Below are 20,666 nucleotides of genomic sequence, written 5' to 3' on the forward strand. Positions count from 1 at the left end.
AGAACAGAGCACGGCTAGTGCTCCATTCATCCTCTATGGTGCTCCCAGACATTGCTGAATGCTGAGCTTGGCAATATCTGGAAGCCCCATAGAGAAATTTTGAAGCGATGGTCGAGCATGAGCGCTGTGCTTCGCTCCTTCAGGGACAATATTCCTCCATGATGGAACCCCTACTGATCAGTTATACTATACTCCATAACAGTGTTTCCCAACCAGTGTACCTCCAAAACTACAACTCCCAGGATGCCCGGGAATGTTGGGAGTTGTAGTTTTGCAACAGCTGGAGGCGCACTGGTTAGGAAATACTGGACTAGACAGTGAAAATTAGGAATAGTCAGTCAGTCAAAAAACAGGTGTATTGTTTTTTTTTTTTTTACTAGAATTTACATAGAAATTTTCTGCAGTTTTGCACAGAGGATCAGAAGTAACATTTTTGACTGTATACGAAACATACGGAAAAAAAAACATAATTTGGAGTTATCTTTGCTTCTCATTGTTCCCAGAATGGAAGTGTTTGCTTCAATGCCTCTAGAAGCTGAACAGGGCCGAGATTACACGGATTTCCTTCCCTTTCACTCTCTCTGTAATTGTCTTGAAGATTTACAAATAACGATAACATATTATCTTCTGGTGAGTAAAAAAAAAAAAAAAAAATGCATCTCGAGTTTGGGCTTAAATTATTTCATTCTTCTATCGAGCCTAATTCTGCGGTGTAAAATGAAAATGTATAGACGAGGCATTAACATACGGGCACAACTGAGAGCGGGTGAGGAAGAGTTCATCTCTCTGCGTGGTACGCTTAACTCCTTCACAGCCAGCGCCATAAAAGTATGGCGCTGTAAGCTCGTATTAGGCTTCTCACAAATGTTACGTTATGGTGCTGTAAGTGTGTGGGCGATTCTATTATGCCCGCAGGATCACCCATGGGGTTACGACGACTGTAATGGCCCAGGTGCCACCCTGCAAGCAGAGAAAACGCTGATGCTTGTGATCTTCATGAGATCTTCAAAAGAGATAGAAACATCACAAGGCAGCGGAGTTCCCTCAGTATCGCTGAAACCATGGATTTTGACCATCTAAGGCCCCTTTCACACTACCGGTATGCCCCGTCAATAATGGCCGTCAAACTCTCTCTTTTTTTGTGGGGGGGGGGGGGGGGGGAGTTTGACGGCTGTCATTTTGACGGGTCATAAAGGGCAATGACGGATGGACCCCATTATAGTCAATGGGGTCCGTCGGGCGCCGCTATTTTCAGAAAGAATAACGGGAGAAAAAAGACGGTGCAAGCACAGTTTTTCTCCTGCTCTTCGCGATCCTAAAAAAACTGGCTTCACACTGCCGGGGACAAACGGCAGTGTGAATGTAGCCTAAGTCAGTGTTTCCCAACCAGGGTGACTTTAGCTGTTGCACAGCTAAAACTTCCAGTAACGCGGACAGGCAGCGGCTAGAGTATGCATGAATGTATTTGGGGAAGGTGGAGGTCAGGAGCACTATTGGTATGTACAGAATAGGGGATTGGTGTCTGATCAGTTGTCCCAGCAGTCGGACCCCCGTGATCAGACACCTATCCCCTATCCTGTACATACCAATATTGCTCCAGACCTTCTCCTTCTCCAGATACATTCATAATCTCCAGATGAGGGCCCTGTCTCTCCCAAGAGCGTCCGTCACTGCCGAAACTCGTTCACCTGGAAAGTGGGGGCCGGAGTAGCCCCCACCTTCTAGGTCAACTGGTTTCGGCAGTGTTTCCCAACCAGGGTGACTTTAGCTGTTGCAAAGCTACAACTCCCAGTATACCAGGACAGGCAATGGGTTAGGAGCAATATTTGTATGTACAAGATAGGTATCTGATGAGTTGTCTCAGCAGTCGTACCCCCGTGATCAGACACCTATCCCCTATCCTGTGCCAACAAATATTGATCCAGACCTTCTCCTTCCCCAGATACATTCATTATCTCCAGATGAGGGCTCCGTCTCTCTTGGCTATGGAGCCAAGAGCGACTGTCACTGCCGAAACCTCTGAGCGACCCCCACCTTCCAGGTGAACTGGTTTCAGCAGTGACAGCAGCTCAGAAAAATCGCTGGCCACAACGATGTCCCACCTCAGTTGGTGATTGGCTGTAGGGATCAACCGATATTGATTTTTTAGGGCCGATACCGATAATATGTTAACTTTGAGGCTGATAGCCGTTAACTTATACCTATATTCCGGTATAAGTTATCGGCTATTCCAATGGGGCAGCGGTGGCGGTCTCGGGGCCGGGGGGTGGAGCATTATCGGCATATCGGCAAGGTAATTGCCGATACTGATAATGTCAAAAATCGTGAATAACGTCCGATAATATAGGCCAAACCGATAATCGGTCGATCCCTATTTGGCAGAGCTGGTTGTCACTGTCGAGACTAATACGTCACCAATGGTAAGGTGCTGGAGTACTCAACCAGGAGAGACAGACCCCAGCGATTACTGTTTTTCATAACTGTAATACCTCATTATAGTTGGGTCCCACGTAGCGTATATGTACTTAGAACATAACCAAACCCAAGCCCCCCATTTAATATTAATCACATTTTTTTTCAATAAAATAAGCACCTACGAGCTTCGTCCAAGGAACACTCCAAATTTACTGACCTCTGGTGCTAGTTTGCATAAAATCTGATGCTTTTGTGGTCCAATCCACAGGACTGTCTCAATCAAAATAGGGATAATTGACGTGTGTGCAGTTTTCTGTTGTTTTTTTTTTCTCTGTTATCTTTTTCCCGTATTTTCCCATTGTATTTACTGAACATGTTACTCTATTATTGCTATATGCCTAATGTTGTGTATGAATGTTATTCCCTTGTTAAACATGAAATTTAGTATCAATAGAATGGAAAAGAAAGAATGCCTTCCCTACTTGTGAAAATAAGTGCTATAATCTCTTCAAGTCACGTATTATATCAACAACAATTCAAAAATGTAAAAGAAAAAAAAGGAAATATATATATATATATATATATATATATATATATATACAAAAACCAGATTGGAGCAGCACGTCCTATTGTACCATAGTGCTGGTGCAAGCGGCGTAAAAAGTTTTGGTCAAAGCAAGTCAGACATCTAGGAAGGATGCCGCAGCACAGTGTGCTGCGGCATCCTTCCTAGATATATATAAATATATATATATATACACACATATTTTCTAAATATATATATATATATTTTTCTCTAAATTTATATATATATATATATATATATATATATATATATATATATATATATACATTTTTATTATTTATTTTCTTTATTTTTATTCAGACACTTATTTTTCTCCATGTCACTAAAATGTTGTTTTTTTCTGTCTTGCTTCTGTAGAATCCGCGGGTCAGACCCGTTTCGGTAGACACAAGTGGGTGTGGAACCATTGTGGAAGCTTAGATAATTAGAAGGAAATGACAGCGGCGCGGAGGTAACAAAAAATCAATTTGCAAACTGTAGTATTCAAGAAATGCAGGTATAATTGCAGTGTATAGAAAAAAATGAATAACCCTGAAGAATAGACAATTATTATTTTATTTCCTTTACAAGGAAATACATTTGTATCATCTCTCCTACCCCAATCTCCTTGGCTTCATTTTGTCTTGATTTCTTATTGTTTTATATAGTTTTTGAAAATAAATAAATAAAATAAAAAATACATTAATTATTCATGGCGGATCAACCCCCGCCATCTTCCTGTCACTTACCTGGCGCTAATTATTATACCGTCATGTACTGTACACATAATTAATACTCTTTTCTTTACTTTACTGAGAAAAATATGTTATTAACCTGCGCCTGGTTAAATGCGACCATGGAATTGATTGCTATAAATATTCAGCTCCGATGACCTCCTTGGAATTGCAGGACATTTTTCCAGACTAATAAGGGCTTATTATGTGTGTATTGTATGTGGACGGCACAATCTTTTCCCCATTTATGTCAAATGTCTCATGTGCCATTTATGCTCAGTGGATCAGGCAATTACATCCCATCATGTAAAGTAGCTGTTATTTGTTATTTTCTATAATATAATTATAACATAGCTTGAACACTATGTGGCAGAAAATGAAGAGTGTAATTCACCCGTTATGTACGTTCCATATTAAATCCCTTCAGGTGGGAAAGGAAAGATGGTTCTTGGTAAACACCCGATGAAAGGATTGTGGGGGCGGTCACAAATTTTGTAAAAAAATATTCAGATTTTTATTTAATCGTCAATGTAGCGCAGCTAATTTACAGTAGGGGATTACATAGGTCACAAGCAGGTTTTATTTATAGGTTGAGACTCGTTGTATATGTGATTGAGAAGAAAAGATTAATTACTGCAGTTAATGGGTCAAAATATATCAATATGTACATTTGTGGGTGTATGCCTGTGTGTAAAGGAGTATAGATTTAACCCTGTAAAGAAGCATTACCCATCTCAGATCTCTATGGCATATGCATAGTAAATCTTATAAACATCTGATACTTGTTTATCCCATCATTGGGTCCACACCTATGTTGACAACAGGGTTCCCTAAAAATAAACCAAGAGCTGGCTGCGCATGTTCTTAGCTCTTTCTATTCACTTCTGCGGTAGTTATAGATAATGCAGTAATGGAGTAGCACATGAGCAGCCGCTTATCGAATCATTCTCCATCTGGATATAGTAGAATCAGGTACAGGGAACCCTCATTCTAGGTATGGGTGCGGTCTCAGGTGAGACCCACACCTCTCAGACATTCAATGAATATCCAGCAAATATTCAATACATCTATTGTTGAACTCAGAGTACTGTAGTGAGCAGTGATACACATAGTACCGTACTGTATGCATTGCTGCTCACTGTATTTACATATGCTTAGCCGGATGGGAGAGCCTTCTGCCCTGTAAATGTTTTGAGCCCCAGTGCCCCTGTGTGCACACAGTATGCATCGCTGATCTAATACACTTGTCTGTATTGCACCTTCTTGGCACTGATAGATGCAAAGATCACAGCACATCTGTATTTTGGGACAAGAGAGAGCACAACCTACTTAATGGGGGCCAAAATGTTGGGAAAAATACCTACTTGGACACCTACTGGAAAATTACCTACTGGTGGCATCTACTTAATGGGGGGAACTACATACTAGGAGGACCTGTATAAATACTGGAGCATTCTTCTTTCCTATTTTGGATACCTACCTACCTCTTCCCCTCACTCTTTAACATACCCACTTATCGGACACCAAGGGGGCCTTATTTCTGTTCGGAGCACTAAAGATAGGGAAAAGGTAAGGATGATGCTGGAGAAGTGTGGAGCCTGAGATGTTTTCTGGCAGGTTCTGCAGAGTTGTGGCTGGAAAAAATCGTCCCAAGGTCAGGACCAGATGGACATGCGAAAGGAAATCAGAGAAAGCACCTGTAGTCACTGGATGGAACTGCACTGTAATCACTTATACGGTTTCCAGAGACTATGTAATGCAGTGATCTAACACTGTATAAGGGGATATTAAACTTTGTATAGTCTTATATTTCTCAACAGTATAATGATATGTGGACAGGGTGTGGTGGTAATATATATATATATATATATATATATATATATATATATATATATATATATCTATATATATATATATTTTTTTTTTTCAACCCCCCCCCCCCCCCCTAGGGAAAATGCCCATGTGAGCCCCAAACTCCAACATGTAATGGGAATTACTGATGCCTACTTGAATGAGGCCTTTGGACTCCCTTAGGCAGTCGAGCCAGGTAAGCGTGTACCTCTGCCCCTTATAGCTCCAAACATGAATGGTTTTATGATAGTTGTGGTCTCACCAGGACATTCATGACAATATTACACAGAATCAGTGAAGTTTACGCCAATAAAATTCACAAAGTTTACTTCTCCACAGCGGCATGACATAAAACTGCTGGAGACGTATACATGCACTTTGTGTTATAGACAATTAAGCATCGGAATTGTTTTCATAATTTATTTTTTTTCCATTGCAGATTCTACTATATAAAAAGTTACCCTTAGAATTGTAACTAAAAAGTGATAAGAAAATTGGAGTTTACAGTAATTACAAACCAGTGAATTTCACAAATACAATAACATCCTAATCTTTTCTATGAGTATTAACTCGTGTAAATAGGAGCAGTAGTATAGTAGTTATATTCTTGCATACAGGAGCAGTATTATAGTAGTTATATTCTTGTATATAGGAGCAGTATTATAGTAGTTATATTCTTGTATATAGGGGCAGTATTATAGTAGTTATATTCTTGTATATAGGAGCAGTATTATAGTAGTTATATTCTTGTATATAGGAGCAGTATTATAGTAGTTATATTCTTGTATATAGGAGCAGTATTATAGTAGTTATATTCTTGTATATAGGAGCAGTATTATAGTAGTTATATTCTTGTATATAGGAGCAGTGTTATAGTAGTTATATTCTTGTATATAGGAGGCAGTATTATAGTAGTTATATTCTTGTATATAAGAGCAGTATTATAGTAGTTATATTCTTGTATATAGGGATCAGTATTATAGTAGTTGTATTCTTGTATATAGGAGCAATATTATAGTAGTTATATTCTTGTATATAGGGATCAGTATTATAGTAGTTATATTCTTGTATATAGGAGCAGTATTATAGTAGTTATATTCTTGTATATAGGAGCAGTATTATAGTAGTTATATTCTTGTAAATAGGAGCAGTATTATAGTAGTTATATTCTTGTATATAGGAGGCAGTATTATAGTAGTCATATTCTTGTATATAGGAGCAGTATTATAGTAGTCATATTCTTGTATATAGAAGCAGTATTATAGTAGTTATATTCTTGTATATAGGAGCAGTATTATAGTAGTTATATTCTTGTATATAGAAGTAGTATTATAGTAGTTATATTCTTGTATATAGGAGCAGTATTATAGTGATTATATTCTTGTATATAGGAGGCGGAATTATAGTAGTTATATTCTTGTATATAGGAGGCAGTATTATAGTAGTTATATTCTTGTGTATAGGGGCAGTATTATAGTAGTTACATTCTTGTATATAGGAGCAGTATTATAGTAGTTATATTCATGTATATAGGAGCAGTATTATAGTAGTTATATTCTTGTATATAGGAGGCAGTATTGTAGTAGTTATATTCTTGTATCTAGGAGGCAGTATTGTAGTAGTTATATTCTTGTACATAGGAGGCAGTATTATAGTAGTTATATTCATGTATATAGGAGCAGTATTATAGTAGTTATATTCTTGTATATAGGAGCAGTATTATAGTAGTTATATTCTTGTATATAGGAGCAGTATTATAGTAGTAATATTCTTGTATATAGGAGCAGTATTATAGTACTTATATTCTTGTATATAGGAGCAGTATTATAGTAGTTATATTCTTGTATATAGGAGCAGTATTATAGTAGTTATATTCTTGTATATACGAGCAGTAATATAGTAGTTATATTCTTGTACATAGGAGCAGTATTATAGTAGTTATATTCTTGTATATAGGAGCAGTATTATAGTAGATATATTCTTGTACATAGGAGCAGTATTATAGTAGTTATATTCTTGTATATATGAGGCAGTATTATAGTAGTTATATTCTTGTATATAGGAGGCAGTATTATAGTAGTTATAACAATTCAAAGGAGAAAAGGACGGATCACTCACCAGATTTTCCATATCAAGAACTTCCTTATTCCGTATGCATCACAATGATACAGATAAGCAGGTAGGTGGGAGATTCAGATGAGATGCAGGGTCCACGAGGCGATGACCGTTTCGTTCCGGTATGGAATTTCTTCCGGCTTCCTATGACCACTTCCTATCGAAAGATCATTTTTAAGACAGGTAAAAGGGGCAGGGGCCTTCACCTTGACATGCAATGCACTTGTGGATAACTTTAAAAACAATCACATGACCTACAAAAAAGGGCCGAATTTGGCCCTATCATTTAACCCTAAAAGTCCCAGAGCTCGTGTTCTTAAAATCCATCTAGTTTCCATCTGGATAAGAGTATTATCTCTATTGCTACCATCTTTAGTGTTACGCCGAGTGCTCCGGGTCCCCGCTCCTCCCCGGAGCGCTCGCTACACTCTCGCTACTGCAGCGCTCCGGTCAGATCCACTGACCCGGTGCGCTGCGATACCGCCTCCAGCCGGGATGCGATTCGCGATGCGGGTGGCGCCCGCTCGCGATGCGCACCCCGGCTCCCGTACCTGACTCGCTCTCCGTCGGTCCTGTCCCGGCGCGCGCGGCCCCGCTCCCTAGGGCGCGCGCGCGCCGGGTCTCTGCGATTTAAAGGGCCACTGCGCCGCTGATTGGCGCAGTGGTTCTAATTAGTGTGTTCACCTGTGCACTCCCTATTTATACCTCACTTCCCCTGCACTCCCTCGCCGGATCTTGTTGCCATTGTGCCAGTGAAAGCGTTTCCTTGTGTGTTCCTAGCCTGTGTTCCAGACCTCCTGCCGTTGCCCCTGACTACGATCCTTGCTGCCTGCCCCGACCTTCTGCTACGTCCGACCTTGCTTCTGTCTACTCCCTTGTACCGTGCCTATCTTCAGCAGTCAGAGAGGTTGAGCCGTTGCTAGTGGATACGACCTGGTCACTACCGCCGCAGCAAGACCATCCCGCTTTGCGGCGGGCTCTGGTGAAAACCAGTAGTGACTTAGAACCGGTCCACTAGCACGGTCCACGCCAATCCCTCTCTGGCACAGAGGATCCACCTCCTGCCAGCCGGCATCGTGACAGTAGATCCGGCCATGGATCCCGCTGAAGTTCCTCTGCCAGTTGTCGCCGACCTCACCACGGTGGTCGCCCAGCAGTCACAACAGATAGCGCAACAAGGCCACCAGCTGTCTCAACTGACCGTGATGCTACAGCAGCTACTACCACAGCTTCAGCAATCATCTCCTCCGCCAGCTCCTGCACCTCCTCCGCAGCGAGTGGCCGCTTCAGGCCTACGACTATCCTTGCCGGATAAATTTGATGGGGACTCTAAATTTTGCCGTGGCTTTCTTTCTCAATGTTCCCTGCACTTGGAGATGATGTCGGACCAGTTTCCTACTGAAAGGTCTAAGGTGGCTTTCGTAGTCAGCCTTCTGTCTGGAAAAGCTCTGTCATGGGCCACACCGCTCTGGGACCGCAATGACCCCGTCACTGCCTCTGTACACTCCTTCTTCTCGGAAATTCGAAGTGTCTTTGAGGAACCTGCCCGAGCCTCTTCTGCTGAGACTGCCCTGTTGAACCTGGTCCAGGGTAATTCTTCCGTTGGCGAGTACGCCGTACAATTCCGTACTCTTGCTTCAGAACTATCCTGGAATAATGAGGCCCTCTGCGCGACCTTTAAAAAAGGCCTATCCAGCAACATTAAAGATGTTCTGGCCGCACGAGAAATCCCTGCTAACCTACATGAACTCATTCATCTAGCCACTCGCATTGACATGCGTTTTTCCGAAAGGCGTCAGGAGCTCCGCCAGGATATGGACTTTGTTCGCACGAGGCGTTTTTTCTCCCCGGCTCCTCTCTCCTCTGGTCCCCTGCAATCCGTTCCTGTGCCTCCCGCCGTGGAGGCTATGCAGGTCGACCGGTCTCGCCTGACACCTCAAGAGAGGACACGACGCCGCATGGAGAATCTCTGCCTGTACTGTGCCGGTACCGAACACTTCCTGAAGGATTGTCCTATCCGTCCTCCCCGCCTGGAAAGACGTACGCTGACTCCGCACAAAGGTGAGACAGTCCTTGATGTCAACTCTGCTTCTCCACGTCTTACTGTGCCTGTGCGGATATCTGCCTCTACCTTCTCCTTCTCTACTATGGCCTTCTTGGATTCCGGATCTGCAGGAAATTTTATTTTGGCCTCTCTCGTCAACAGGTTCAACATCCCAGTGACCAGTCTCGCCAGACCCCTCTACATCAATTGTGTTAACAATGAAAGATTGGACTGTACCATACGTTTCCGCACGGAGCCCCTCCTAATGTGCATCGGACCTCATCACGAGAAAATTGAGTTATTGGTCCTCCCCAATTGCACTTCCGAAATTCTCCTTGGACTACCCTGGCTTCAACACCATTCCCCAACCCTGGATTGGTCCACTGGGGAGATCAAGAGTTGGGGCCCCTCTTGTTTCAAGGACTGCCTTAAACCGGTTCCCAGTACTCCTTGCCGTGACTCTGTGGTTCCCCCTGTAACCGGTCTCCCTAAGCCCTATATGGACTTTGCGGATGTTTTTTGCAAAAAACAAGCTGAGACTCTACCTCCTCACAGGCCTTATGACTGTCCTATTGACCTCCTCCCGGGCACTACTCCACCCCGGGGCAGAATTTATCCTCTCTCTGCCCCAGAGACTCTTGCTATGTCTGAGTACATCCAGGAAAATTTAAAAAAGGGCTTTATCCGCAAATCCTCCTCTCCTGCCGGAGCCGGATTTTTCTTTGTGTCCAAAAAAGATGGCTCCCTACGTCCTTGCATTGACTACCGCGGTCTTAATAAAATCACGGTAAAGAACCGCTACCCCCTACCTCTCATCTCTGAACTCTTTGATCGCCTCCAAGGTGCCCACATCTTTACCAAACTAGACTTAAGAGGTGCTTATAATCTCATCCGCATCAGAGAGGGGGATGAATGGAAAACGGCATTTAACACTAGAGATGGACACTTTGAGTATCTGGTCATGCCCTTTGGCCTGTGCAACGCCCCTGCCGTCTTCCAAGACTTTGTTAATGAAATTTTTCGTGATCTCTTATATTCCTGTGTTGTTGTATATCTGGACGATATCCTGATTTTTTCTGCCAATCTAGAAGAACACCGCCAGCATGTCCGCATGGTTCTTCAGAGACTTCGTGACAATCAACTTTATGCCAAAATGGAGAAATGTCTGTTTGAATGTCAATCTCTTCCTTTCCTAGGATACTTGGTCTCTGGCCAGGGACTACAAATGGATCCAGACAAACTCTCTGCCGTCTTAGATTGGCCACGCCCCTCCGGACTCCGTGCTATCCAACGTTTTTTGGGGTTCGCCAATTATTACAGACAATTTATTCCACATTTTTCCACCATTGTGGCTCCTCGGACATCTTCTCCGTAAAGGAGATACTGGCCTCCAAGAAGGTCAGAGGGAAAACTTTTTTTTTAGTCGATTGGGAGGGTTGTGGTCCTGAAAAGAGATCCTGGGAACCTGAGGACAATATCCTAGACAAAAGTCTGCTCCTCAGGTTCTCAGGCTCTAAGAAGAGGGGGAGACCCAAGGGGGGGGGGTACTGTTACGCCGAGCCCTCCGGGTCCCCGCTCCTCCCCGGAGCGCTCGCTACACTCTCGCTACTGCAGCGCTCCGGTCAGATCCACTGACCCGGTGCGCTGCGATACCGCCTCCAGCCGGGATGCGATTCGCGATGCGGGTGGCGCCCGCTCGCGATGCGCACCCCGGCTCCCGTACCTGACTCGCTCTCCGTCGGTCCTGTCCCGGCGCGCGCGGCCCCGCTCCCTAGGGCGCGCGCGCACCGGGTCTCTGCGATTTAAAGGGCCACTGCGCCGCTGATTGGCGCAGTGGTTCTAATTAGTGTGTTCACCTGTGCACTCCCTATTTATACCTCACTTCCCCTGCACTCCCTCGCCGGATCTTGTTGCCATTGTGCCAGTGAAAGCGTTTCCTTGTATGTTCCTAGCCTGTGTTCCAGACCTCCTGCCTTTGCCCCTGACTACGATCCTTGCTGCCTGCCCCGACCTTCTGCTACGTCCGACCTTGCTTCTGTCTACTCCCTTGTACCGTGCCTATCTTCAGCAGTCAGAGAGGTTGAGCCGTTGCTAGTGGATACGACCTGGTCACTACCGCCGCAGCAAGACCATCCCGCTTTGCGGCGGGCTCTGGTGAAAACCAGTAGTGACTTAGAACCGGTCCACTAGCACGGTCCACGCCAATCCCTCTCTGGCACAGAGGATCCACCTCCTGCCAGCCGGCATCGTGACATTTAGGAATAGGAATTTGCTGAATACCTGCAAACCTGAGGATTTTAGGATCATGGTTGTGTTGTTCTTTAACATGGTTTATTAGTTTGGGTACACCAGCACCTTTGCCAGTTTTTATGGAATATAAGTGCTCGCTGAATGGGGTAAACATTGTCTTTTGGTCTTACCTATATAAAAATAACCGCAAGGGAACAAACGAAACAGTCGTCGCCTCGAAGACCCTGCGTCTCATCTGTATCCCCCACCTACCTGCTTAACTGTATCAATGTGATGCATATGGAATAAAGAAGTTCTTGGAAAATCTGGTGAGTGATCCGTCCTTTTCACTCCTATTTGAACTGTTATACACACTTGTCTTGGCTTAAAAGGGATGTAGATCACCCCAGATGGTAACAGCACAGAGGCGTCCATATAGCTTTTCCGAAGTGCAATAAATCAAGCCATCACGCCTGGTGTACCTTCTATGCATGCAAATTATAGTAGTTACGGTATACTCTTGTACATAGGGGCTGTCAGGATCCGGATGGGTATACTGTGAGGATACTGGTGGTGGATCCTCTGTGTCAGTGGGGTGATGACGTGGGCTGTACCAGGGGAACGGAGTCTAAGGGGTTACTGGTTTTCACCAGAGCCCGCCGCAAAGCGGGATGGACTTGCAGCGGCAGGTAACCCCCAGGTCGTTCCACCCGATAGCGACTCAACCCCAACTGACGGCTGAGACAGGCGCGGTACAAGGGATTAGGCAAGAGCAAGGTCGGACGTAGCAGAAGGTCAGGGCAGGCAGCAAGGATCGTAGTCAGGGGCAACGGCAGAGGGTCTGGAACACTGGCTTGGAACATACACAAGAAACGCTTTCACTGGCACTGAGGCAACAAGATCCGGCAAGGACAGGAAGGGGAAGTGGGTTTAAATAAGCCTGGAGCAGATGGAAGCTAATTACACTGATTGGGCCAGGCACCAACTAGTGGTGCACTGGCCCTTTAAATCTTAGAGAGCCGGCGCGCGCACGCCCTAGAGAGCGGAGCCGCGCGCGCCAGGACGTGACAGCCGGGGAACGGGACAGGTGAGTAGATTGGGATGCCACCCGCGAGCGGGCGCGTCCCACTACGCGGATCGCATCCCCGCCGGCAGTGACAGTGCAGCGCTCCCGGTCAGCGGGTCTGACCGGGGCGCTGCAGAGAGGAGAACGCCGTGAGCGCTCCGGGGAGGAGCAGGGACCCGGAGCGCTTGGCGTAACAGGGGCAGTATTATTATTGCAATTCTTTTCTTGTACATAGGGGCAGTATAATTATTGTAATTTTATTGTTGTACGTGAGGGGCAGTGTTATTATTGCAATTCTATTCTTGTACATAGGGGGCAGTATTATTATTGCAATTCTATTCTTGTACATAGGGGGCAGTATTATTATTGTAATTTTATTCTTGTACGTAAGGGGCAGTATTATACTGTATATAGCGGCAATAATATACTAATTTTAAAAAGGAAAAAAGAAGTTTGAGCTCAATAAGTTTTGGAATAGTGTCTTAAATTGGCCCTCTGTGACTTTCATATGCCCTAACAAGGTAGATAGTCAGGGGTCGTATTTATGGGACAACTATTTCAAGCATACGAAGGAGACGCTGGATACATTTTGGAGCCTATTTTAAAGCCCTCTTACATCTGAAGTAAACATGTTAAATTATTTTTGATGGATAGGGTTCCTTCCCTTTATTTCATAACTTATATGTAAATCGTGAATATCTTTTAAGTGCAACAAATATAAAAACAACGTAAAGGGGTACTCCGCTGCTCAGCGTTTGGAACAAACTGTTCCGAAGGCTGGAGCCGGCGCCGGGAGCCCGTGACGTCATAGCCCTGCCCCCTCATGCCATCACGCCCCGGCCCCTCAATGCAAGTCTATGGGAGGGGGCGTGACAGACGTCACGCCCCCTCCCATAGACTTGCATTGAGGGGGCAGGGGCGTGATAGCATAAGGGGGTGGGACTATGACATCACGAGCTTCCAGCGCCGACTCAAGTGTTGAGAACAGTTTGTTCCAAACGCTGAGCAGCGGAGTGCCCTTTAAGACAGTGAAGCAAATTCCCTTCAGTCACCTGTTTTTATCCCCAATCAGATGTATAATTATCTATTACAAAACGCTTTGGATTTAGTGTACGCTGATTTTTACTGTGTATAATTTCTGCTATAACAAAATGTCAAAAAAAAAATCACACATCAGCCGGCGGAATTGGTGGAATATAGATGAGCGCTCACAATCTACTGTCACCTAGTGTCAGACTCACACTGGGAATCAACGCAGCACAGTGAATAGATACAGATGAAAATTGCTGACTATGGAGATGGAGAGGAGAATTGTACTAAGACTCAAAATTTACTTTTATTTCAAAAGTTACAGTAATAGAGAAAAGGCTATAGTAATCATATCTGAGTCTTCATATGTAATTGAAGTGAATATCGTCTACAAATCAAAAGTATGGAGGATCCCTATTGCCCGAAAACTGTGAGAATTTAGAATTAAAATGAGATTGTACCGTATAATAAATAAGAGAGATTGGCTTCAAATATGTGCCAGATTGTCAACGTCTCAGGAGAGATATGAGATCAAGTCATTTAATAATAGTAACTACTAAAATACTGCCCCCTATGTACAAGACTATAATTACTATAATACTGCCTCCTATATACAAGAATATAACTACTATAATACTGCCTCCTATATACAAGAATATAACTACTATAATACTGCTCCTATATACAAGAATATAACTACTATAATACTGCCTCCTATATGCAAGAATATAACTACTATAATACTGCTCCTATATACAAGAATATAACTACTATAATACTGCTCCTATATACAAGAATATAACTACTATAATACTGCTCCTATATACAAGAATATAACTACTATAATACTGCCCCTATACACAAGAATATAACTACTATAATACTGCTCCTATATACAAGAATATAACTACTATAATACTGCTCACTATATACAAGAATATAACTACTATAATACTGCCCCTATATACAAGAATATAACTACTATAATACTGCTCCTATATACAAGAATATAACTGCTATAATACTGCTCCTATATACAAGAATATAACTATTATAATACTGCCTCCTATATACAAGAATATAACTGCTATAATACTGCTCCTATATACAAGAATATAACTACTATAATGGCAAGTAGAAATGAAGATAGACGGACGACTCACCCAGGTAGCAAAATTATCTTCTTTATTCAGAGCTTGCAGCTTAAAATAACAGCAGGTTCAGGGGGGTCTGTCAGCAGGAACGCAGGGCTGTGGAGTCCACAGCCCTGTGTTCCTGCTGACAGACCCCCCTGAACCTGCTGTTATTTTAAGCTGCAAGCTCTGAATAAAGAAGATAATTTTGCTACCTGGGTGAGTCGTCCGTCTATCTTCATTTCTACTTGCCATTGTATGAAAGACTTTGCTCTATAACAGACGTAGACGCTCCCCACAGCACCTAGCGCAGCAGGCTACACACCCCGGATAGTCGGACAGGAATATCTGACTTATAGCCGAGTAGACAGTGCCTGGTGCTCCTCTCTTCATTACATAACTACTATAATACTGCCTCCTATATACAAGAATATAACTACTATAATACTGCTCCTATATACAAGAATATAACTACTATAATACTGCTTCTATATACAAGAATATAACTACTATAATACTGCTCCTATGTACAAGAATATATCTACTATAATACTGCTCCTATATACAAGAATATAACCACTATAATACTGCTCCTATATACAAGAATATAACTACTATAATACTGCTTCTATGTACAAGAATATAACTACTATAATACTGCTTCTATATACAAGAATATAACTACTATAATACTACTCCTATATACAAGAATATAACTACTATAATACTGCTTCTATATACAAGAATATAACTACTATAATACTGCCTCCTATATACAAGAATATAACTACTAAAATACTGCCCCCTATGTACAAGACTATAATTACTATAATACTGCTCCTATATACAAGAATATAACTACTATAATACTGCTCCTATATACAAGAATATAACTGCTATAATACTGCTCCTATATACAAGAATATAACTACTATACTACTGCTCCTATATACAAGAATATAACTACTATAATACTGCTCCTATATACAAGAATATAACTGCTATAACACTGCCTCCTATATACAAGAATATAACTGCTATAATACTGCTCCTATATACAAGAATATAACCACTATAATACTGCTCCTATATACAAGAATATAACTACTATAATACTGCTTCTATGTACAAGAATATAACTACTATAATACTGCTTCTATATACAAGTATATAACTACTATAATACTACTCCTATATACAAGAATATAACTACTATAATACTGCTTCTATATACAAGAATATAACTACTATAATACTGCCTCCTATATACAAGAATATAACTACTAAAATACTGCCCCCTATGTACAAGACTATAATTACTATAATACTGCTCCTATATACAAGAATATAACTACTATAATACTGCTCCTATATACAAGAATATAACTACTATAATACTGCTCCTATATACAAGAATATAACTACTATAATACTGCTCCTATATACAAGAATATAACTGCTATAATACTGCTCCTATATACAAGAATATAACTACTATACTACTGCTCCTATATACAAGAATATAACTACTATAATACTGCTCCTATATACAAGAATATAACTGCTATAACACTGCCTCCTATATACAAGAATATAACTGCTATAATACTGCTCCTATATACAAGAATATAACCACTATAATACTGCTCCTATATACAAGAATATAACTACTATAATACTGCTTCTATGTACAAGAATATAACTACTATAATACTGCTTCTATATACAAGAATATAACTACTATAATACTACTCCTATATACAAGAATATAACTACTATAATACTGCTTCTATATACAAGAATATAACTACTATAATACTGCCTCCTATATACAAGAATATAACTACTAAAATACTGCCCCCTATGTACAAGACTATAATTACTATAATACTGCTCCTATATACAAGAATATAACTACTATAATACTGCTCCTATATACAAGAATATAACTACTATAATACTGCTCCTATATACAAGAATATAACTACTATAATACTGCTCCTATATACAAGAATATAACTGCTATAATACTGCTCCTATATACAAGAATATAACTACTATACTACTGCTCCTATATACAAGAATATAACTACTATAATACTGCTCCTATATACAAGAATATAACTGCTATAACACTGCCTCCTATATACAAGAATATAACTGCTATAATACTGCTCCTATATACAAGAATATAACTACTATAATACCGCTCCTATATACAAGAATATAACTACTATAATGCTGCTGATTACATACAAGAATGAAGTACTCTACAGTTGATTATTATAGCCAACAATATGTATGTTCTTTTTTCTTGCCTTCTTTCTGCTGATCCTCTTAATATACAGTCGTGCACTGATGATAACAGACGTAGACGCTCCCCACAGCACCTAGCGCAGCAGGCTACACACCCCGGATAGTCCGGATTGGAATATCTGACTCATAGCCGAGTAGACAGTGCCTGGTGCTCCTCTCTTCATTACATAACTACTATAATACTGCCTCCTATATACAAGAATATAACTACTATAATACTGCTTCTATATACAAGAATATAACTACTATAATACTGCTCCTATGTACAAGAATATATCTACTATAATACTGCTCCTATATACAAGAATATAACCACTATAATACTGCTCCTATATACAAGAATATAACTACTATAATACTGTTTCTATGTACAAGAATATAACTACTATAATACTGCTTCTATATACAAGAATATAACTACTATAATACTGCTCCTATATACAAGAATATAACTACTATAATACTGCTCCTATATACAAGAATATAACTACTATAATACTGCTCCTATATACAAGAATATAACTACTATAATACTGCTCCTATATACAAGAATATAACTGCTATAATACTGCTCCTATATACAAGAATATAACTACTATACTACTGCTCCTATATACAAGAATATAACTACTATAATACTGCTCCTATATACAAGAATATAACTGCTATAACACTGCCTCCTATATACAAGAATATAACTGCTATAATACTGCTCCTATATACAAGAATATAACTACTATAATACCGCTCCTATATACAAGAATATAACTACTATAATGCTGCTGATTACATACAAGAATGAAGTACTCTACAGTTGATTATTATAGCCAACAATATGTATGTTCTTTTTTCTTGCCTTCTTTCTGCTGATCCTCTTAATATACAGTCGTGCACTGATGATAACAGACGTAGACGCTCCCCACAGCACCTAGCGCAGCAGGCTACACACTCCGGATAGTCCGGACAGGAATATCTGACTTATAGCCGAGTAGACAGTGCCTGGTGCTCCTCTCTTCATTACATAACTACTATAATACTGCCTCCTATATACAAGAATATAACTACTATAATACTGCTCCTATATACAAGAATATAACTACTATAATACCGCTCCTATATACAAGAATATAACTACTATAATGCTGCTGATTACATACAAGAATGAAGTACTCTACAGTTGATTATTATAGCCAACAATATGTATGTTCTTTTTTCTTGCCTTCTTTCTGCTGATCCTCTTAATATACAGTCGTGCACTGATGATAACAGACGTAGACGCTCCCCACAGCACCTAGCGCAGCAGGCTACACACTCCGGATAGTCCGGACAGGAATATCTGACTTATAGCCGAGTAGACAGTGCCTGGTGCTCCTCTCTTCATTACATAACTACTATAATACTGCCTCCTATATACAAGAATATAACTACTATAATACTGCTCCTATATACAAGAATATAACTACTATAATACTGCTTCTATATACAAGAATATAACTACTATAATACTGCTCCTATGTACAAGAATATATCTACTATAATACTGCTCCTATATACAAGAATATAACCACTATAATACTGCTCCTATATACAAGAATATAACTACTATAATACTGCTTCTATGTACAAGAATATAACTACTATAATACTGCTTCTATATACAAGAATATAACTACTATAATACTGCTCCTATATACAAGAATATAACTACTATAATACTGCTCCTATATACAAGAATATAACTACTATAATACTGCTCCTATATACAAGAATATAACTGCTATAATACTGCTCCTATATACAAGAATATAACTACTATAATACTGCTCCTATATACAAGAATATAACTACTATAATACTGCTCCTATATACAAGAATATAACTGCTATAACACTGCCTCCTATATACAAGAATATAACTGCTATAATACTGCTCCTATATACAAGAATATAACTACTATAACACTGCCTCCTATATACAAGAATATAACTGCTATAATACTGCCTCCTATATACAAGAATATAACTACTATAATACTGCCTCCTATATACAAGAATATAACTACTATAATACCGCTCCTATATACAAGAATATAACTACTATAATGATGCTGATTACATACAAGAATGAAGTACTCTACAGTTGATTATTATAGCCAACAATATGTATGTTCTTTTTTCTTGCCTTCTTTCTGCTGATCCTCTTAATATACAGTCGTGCACTGATGTTTTAGTTTACTGCTCCAGATAAATAAGCCTCATGTAGTCCTGCATTGCTCCTGTACTGTCCGTCATCATAAAGTCCTTACTCTTATGGACACATAAATGCACTTGGACTTCAGCACCTCGGAGAGCACCTCAAACGTTATATATAGTGATGCAGTACATACTCTTATTGGTCCCAAGTTGGACGTACGTGTTATACGAGTAAAGTTTCACCCCAGACATCTAACTTCTGAGACGTAGAATAACGTAGAATAACATCTTATCTCGGCCGATGAGAAGGAACAAATTGGATTTTTTTTTTCCTGCAGGTTTAAAGTTGTATAAAAAAGTTGACACAATCTCTTATTAGATGCAGAAAACACTACAACCCGTAGCGGTAGGTCACTCCGGAGTCCCATAAAACCTTCCTTGCTGTAACCTTCTTAGAATGTATCGTATTTCCCAGGACAAAAATAAAATATCATAAATTAGAAGGTACAAAAAAATAAAAAAAATAAATAAAAAAGAGAACTGGTCCGAAAATTGGCAGAGGAAAAACTTACCGCAAAAGAGGAGTGAAGGTGAGAACTAGTTGTCTCATAACCAGGATTACACCTTAAAGGGGTACTACGGGGGGAAACTTTTTGTTTTTAAATCAACTGGTGCCAGAAAGTTAAACAGATTTGTAAATTACTTCTATAAAAAAAAATCGTAATACTTCCAGTACTTATTAGCTGCTGAGTACTACATAGGAATATATTTTCTTTTTGGAACACAGTGCTCTCTGCTGACATCCTGACCACAGTGCTCTCTGCTGACATCTCTGTCCATTTTAGGAACTGTCCAGAGCAGCGTATGTTTGCTATGGGGATTTTCTCCTACTCTGGACAGTTCTTATAATGGACAGAGATGTCAGCAGAGAGCTCTGTGCTCGTGATATCAGCAGAGAGCTCTGTGTTCCAAAAAGA

At 40.6% G+C, this 20,666-nt stretch overlaps 1 long non-coding RNA gene across 1 annotated transcript; it reads left to right on the top strand.

The window, feature by feature from the left end:
- Nucleotides 1-3,356: 3,356 nt before the first annotated feature.
- On the top strand, nt 3,357-20,095 carry LOC130283034 (uncharacterized). The gene is made up of 3 exons (XR_008846594.1): nt 3,357-3,452; nt 5,664-5,761; nt 20,028-20,095. It is a non-coding gene; the product is annotated as an uncharacterized LOC130283034 (long non-coding RNA).
- Nucleotides 20,096-20,666: the final 571 nt, after the last annotated feature.

The sequence above is a fragment of the Hyla sarda genome, chromosome 7 (assembly GCF_029499605.1).
Source record: "Hyla sarda isolate aHylSar1 chromosome 7, aHylSar1.hap1, whole genome shotgun sequence".
In the NCBI taxonomy this organism is placed as follows: Eukaryota; Metazoa; Chordata; class Amphibia; order Anura; family Hylidae; genus Hyla; species Hyla sarda.